The sequence below is a fragment of the Sylvia atricapilla genome, chromosome 2, assembly GCF_009819655.1.
Source record: "Sylvia atricapilla isolate bSylAtr1 chromosome 2, bSylAtr1.pri, whole genome shotgun sequence".
NCBI classification, from domain to species: Eukaryota; Metazoa; Chordata; class Aves; order Passeriformes; family Sylviidae; genus Sylvia; species Sylvia atricapilla.
The window spans coordinates 16,044,013-16,050,012 of NC_089141.1; positions in this window are offsets into that span (position 1 = coordinate 16,044,013).

Below are 6,000 nucleotides of genomic sequence, written 5' to 3' on the forward strand. Positions count from 1 at the left end.
TTTCATCAGAATGTCTTGTAAGTAATTGACATCATCTTTAATTCTGCAGATGTTCTTACAAAATGTGTGCTATTAAAGCACCCTTATTGTCCTTGATACTGAGACATAGAGACATTCACGTGAGACACACACGTATATGTGTGTTTGTCAGAAAATGTTTCTAGGAAAAGAAGTACTGCTTTAACCTCTTCAGATGTGGGGAACAATGCATCTACAAGTATTATAAAGCAGATGTACTTGCCGTGTTTATTCTGTAATACATAACACCATTTTTAAGGCTTACACAAACATGTAATTTCTGGGAGAACAGAACTACTCCAAAGCACAAAATTACACATTATGCCTGAGTTTGAGGCACAGGACTTGGCCATGAAACCTCCAACAAAAAAAAGCTTCTCCAGAACTGAGAGCTGTGATTCAGCAGATGGCACTCTTCCCTCAAAGTGACTGAAATCAGCTCTGGCTCGGATACAAGGGACGATGTGCTTTGAGAGATTATTCCGAAGAACTTCTGCAAGCACTGAAGATCCCAGGCACTCCTCTCCAAGGGCAGAGGCACGCACAGACGCCTTGGATGTGTTGTGGGGGCGAACACGCTCTCTCTCCACAAACCCTTTGGAACTTCAAACGACTCTGGCCCTTCCTGCTCTCCAAAGTAGCGTGTAGGTTATCTGCGGGGCTGGCTGCCAGGAATACCTCCGTGTGTGCATGACACGGTCACACACGCTCGTGTCTGCAGAGGCTCACGGAGTTTATCGTACCGAGGCTGGCAGCCAGGATCACTGAATCGCTACCTTTATGCCACAGGCTGCAACTAAGCTCCCACTGACATCATAGGGATTATATGGATGCTTCTGAGCTTCAAAAACTCTGTCTTCCAGGCTGTTTAGGACACCGTGGGAAGCGATGGGTTGCATTATTTAGTGAACTGCCTTAAAAAACTATTCTAAATATTTTTTCCAAGTGTAAGCTAAAATTAAGTGGAAAAATAGGAGGATTTATATACACATCTCTCTTTGTATATTTATAACTAAGTATATTATGGGCCTTAACCATGCTGGGAATCCTAGCTGAAGTCAAGAAACATACCTGATTGCAGAGCAGTACATTATTTCAGTGGTATTTCCATTAGGAAAAAAAAAAAAAATGGGTTTTTCTACATTAGATCTAAACAAGCACTGAAATGGTAGAAGAAAGAGCACTGTAAAGGACAGCTGAATATAAAAAGTGCATGAATAGCAGAAGCTTGAAAACCTACAGTTGTCATATAATTAATTGGGATAATCATTATGAGCAAATGAGAAATGTTATGATTTCCATGCCCATATAAGTAAATTTCTGTCTCTTTCTTGACCTGTCTGGTTACTGTTTAAACATGCTGTTCAAAGACATTGTTCTTTTGTGTTTGATTGCTCAGGCCTTGCCATGATTTTGCTTTTATTTACATTAATTTTGTGATTTCATTCTTGTTTTCTTTGATGTTAGTCTTAATTACACTGCTAGTGAATTTAGACTTCCAGTGTCTTTCACTACATACAACATGTAAAATAGTACTCAAGTCATTGCAGAGCAAGGAATAATAGCAATAAAATATAATATTTTATTTGCTATGGTGAATTCACAGATAGAGACCCTAAAGAAGCTCAAGTCTCATTATGCTAGGTGTATAAAAACACCATGAAAAAAGATGCTTTCTTCAAAGCATTTATAAAGCATCATTACCAACATAAAGAACTCAAAGAAAAAATCACCACTGGCATAAACATGCAAAATTCCATTGAATTTTATCCTCTAATATTCCTTTATATTAGGGGTGAATGGATCTTTTCTTTTCTGTTCAAAGATGCTATAGCACATCCCCACTGGAAAAAAAAAAAAGCAACAAAACCACTAAAGCTATACTCCTTCTGTTGCCCCAGTAGAAAATGCTAAAGGCATATTTGCTATTCAGTCTACTCAGCAGACTAGCTCAAACGCTTAAAAAATTATTATAATTATAGGAAATACTGCATACAACTCCTGCTTTGTGGTTTTGTTCTTGTTAGTGACAAAATGCTAATCTGCTTAATATGTAATTTATATACAAACAACACAGTATTTATGACAAAACCAGTGTTATCTCTGATATTGCCAAACAAAGAGAGACCTGTCTCTGAAATCTCAGTATTTGCTTTAAATGTTGAACAAATGAGCCATTCAGTACTCACTATCTCCTTGCCTCAATACGAGGAGTATGAGGGTGTCACCTAGTGGATTGTTCTGGCTGCCTGGAAGACAGCTCACAGGCCAAATCACCCAAATGGCATTGAATGAACTAACAAAATGAAAGGGAAAGGCTTCTTTTTTTCCTTTATTTAATTACTCCAGGAATTGTGAGAGCTTCAACACTGCGTTATTGTTCTGTAATATCTGCCTCTGGGTTCCCATTCATGCCACAGAATCTGTTGGCGCTGAGAAGGGCTGTAAGAACGATGCATCCAAAATTTTGAAGAGAAAATTACCTATGTTCCTGAATCAGAGGAAAGGTTTAATATTACCAGGGACAATCATTTTAAATGAGCTGCACAAAACTTTTGTTTAAGATTACAAATAATAAGTGGAAGAAATGATATACCGTGCCTGTAAGTTTTATCAGTTGTATTTTAAAAGAAGGAACTATTCCGTGGTTTTCAGCAGGCCATCACAAAAATGAGGGGGTTGCATGTATTAATTTGAGATTGCTGTATGCATTTATAATTCATGAATAGTTAAGGTTAACCTTAGCAATCTGGAGATGAAAAGGATTACATAAACTATCCATCTTATTTCTTTGATTGAATTACTGCACATATTTAAAGCAGACGCCACTTAAGGACTGAGTACCTGCAGTGAATTAACTCAGTCAAATGCAAAGCAGATACCCAGCCAGCTCACCCAGTACCACTGCAATTGCATGTTGAAATTTAAAATAACCAGCATACAATTTATAATTGCATGATGAAAGCCTATCTGATCCCATATATTTAACCTCTTTTAATTAAAAAAATGCTTACTATAGTTTTAATATTGCATTCTGCCCTTGAGTGGAGGAAGGGAAGAAAGCAAGGATGGAACTGCAGATGATAAACACATCCTATTTTCATGCCTAAAGCATGCATTTGAATTACATCGCCTGAAATTCTTCAGTGTGTGCTGTGTGACCAGCATGGAAAGAGGAGGAAGTCTTTGCCCCATGATGGTATGCTTATTTTTTTTGTGTCACAAGTACATCAGCAGACACAGTATGCTACTGGAAGCAACAGCAAAAATCTTACATTAGCAGTACGCTTTGCTGGCCTTGCTGTTGGTGCCTTGCCATAATATGTCTGTTTAAATGAACAAGTGGATCTGCATTCCTCTGTCTGTGATGGCTATCACATCCTTAGCCTTTTCTGCATATACAAAAGACACATGATCAATCTAAAATTCCTTGCAAAATACCCCTGGTGAAAAGGTGTGAAGACTCCAACATTCCTTATCCAAATTAAAAGCTCACAAACCCACACTTCAAGAGAACTGTGAAAATTATTATTACTAGATTTGATCAGGAATAGAAAATGTAAAAGGTATTTCAGTTGTTTGACTACAAACTACCTCTACTTTTTGAGGCAGGAAATGAAGAAAAAAAGGGAAAAAATTAGTTAAATCACTCACCCTCAAAACAGAGAACAGAGTTCTGTTGATTGGAAGCATCTTATTCTGCTAGATATTACATGTTCTCTGGCCCTTAGAAGCATTTCTCATTTGGGACAGAATTATTTGGAGATTTTCTTTTTAAAGTATTTTGTCTTGTTAACAATGTTGGTTTAGATCCCAATGGATTCTGCCGTGAAGTGCCCAGGTGATGTACATTGTGGAGTTCCATAGGAGACTCTGACAAAATACTAAACCTGCAGGGCAAGTGAGGATTACTGCTGAGGGAGAGAACACTGTCAGTGAGCCCTGTGTACCCATCCATACAGCAGGCTATTTTGTTTTAAAGCAGTTCCTTCCAGCAGCAGTACCGGGCTCCCGTACCTCATACATCTCCTGTTGCACAGAAGGTCAGACTGCCTTCAGAACGGAGAGGGGGAAAAGGAAAACAAACTAGGGGGAAGGCCTCGGGCCCCAGCTAAATATTTCATTAAAAAGAAAACTGGTCTTGCATGTGTTCTCTTTAAAACCTCCAAAGGACAAATCTGTCAGGGTATGTCTCCACAGCTGGGAGCATCCAGTACCACGGCCATTCCTCCCACTCTCCGAGACAGCCGGACACGAGCCCGCTCCAAATGCAGAAGCTGGGTAAATAGTGTGGGCTGGTGCCAAGCCTGAGCTAACACGGGCTGTGTCTCCACAGGCCTCATTAGCCCGGCTCATTGCTGCCGTGCCTGGCTCCCGGCGGGGCAGACGTGCCCTCAGCCTGCTCCTGCTCCTCCGGGGGTTCTGGCCTTTCGCCGGGAGCTGCTCCCCCAAGGGGCTGTCCGGGCACACCAGCCCCTTTCGCCGCCAGGAGGCTGAGACGGCTCCCTCCGGCAGCCTGGGGATCCCCTGTGGCACGGCAATGGCATTTCCCCGAGGACAAGGCACGACTACGGCAAGGATCGCTCGGGTGTGCGGCTTCCACTCTTCTGTCACCGAGAACATGTGAGAGTAAATGACACACTGAGCACTGGGCCTTAAAAACGCAGCAATCTGCTTTCCACTAAAAAGTTGAGAGCTTGCCCTTTGCTTTTATATAAATGGATAAGTTTTGTGCTGTCCTAGTTGTTACTCGGTAAACACAATTTATCTGCTTTTAGCCCCAGCTGCACTGCTGGACAAACAGCCGAGTGTTTAGCTGGAGTGCTGAGCTTCAGGGGCTCACAAAACCCACTTGAAAGAACACAACGAGCACAGAAAAATTGCTTTTTAGATCTTACTGCTGAGGACCAGCATGGCAGTTCAGATAGCAATATCAGACTAAATAAATATTAAGACTGAAGAAAGTCTCAGGCAAAGTTCCTACAGACCACAATGGGAGAGGATATTATCTGGGATCTACACCTTCCACTTATAATCCCTTTAGCTGTACTTCTTAGGTGAGTAAGAGAGTAGCAGTGAGACACAAACATTATGTGTCAAAACCATAATTGGAAATTTACACCTACACAGAAAGATGAAGAAAATGATTCCAAAATATTTTGCATTATTTATTTATTTAATTATTTCAGGTTGTATTTCTACCGGCATTTTTAGGGGTTGCTTCATAATGGTGGAGATGAGAAACCATCTGCTTTTGTGTGTTCAAAATACATAGTCTCACATGGAGGTAATAACCTTAGGCCAGGGGAGATTTCCTTGGCACTCAGAGGGTTTTTAATATTTAAATTTTGCATATTGCCATGGAAAATTTTTGCTAACCAAGGGGAAACTCTTTTTAAGTGGTAGGGTAAACTATTCGCCTGAGTAGAAGTTGGAGAGATTTCATCCAAGCATATTCAGTTGATTCTCATTATGAAAAACTTTATATTTAATTGTAAAATTTTATATTAGCTTCCTAGCTTTTAAGAAAATATACAAACTTACTTTTTGAGACACATTTTGGTATGCAATCTTACTTGTGCTGCAAGACTCGCATTTTGATTTATTGAAGCAAACGAGGTTTAAAAACCCTGGCTTTTCTTATTATAACGGGGAAATCCTCTCAATCAATTCAGTGTGATGATAAATGCATGTCTTTCAGTAAAGTACTTATCTAACCTCCAAGGTACTTTGTTCTTACCTGGATTGATTCCAAAATATAACAGTTTGAAGTGAACTATGCTGTAATGCCCTCTGCTGGTACTGAGCTGGTAAAAACACTAAATTTCCTTTGTAGTTCATTTGAAAAGGTGCAAAAATGGTATGAGGACCTTGGGCTTAAACCATCATAAACTTCTACCAGTACCCTAGGCTGATTATAGACTCTTATAAGACTTTTTTTTTTTTTTTTTAATAAAGTCAGCTTTGTTTAAGCTTTAATTT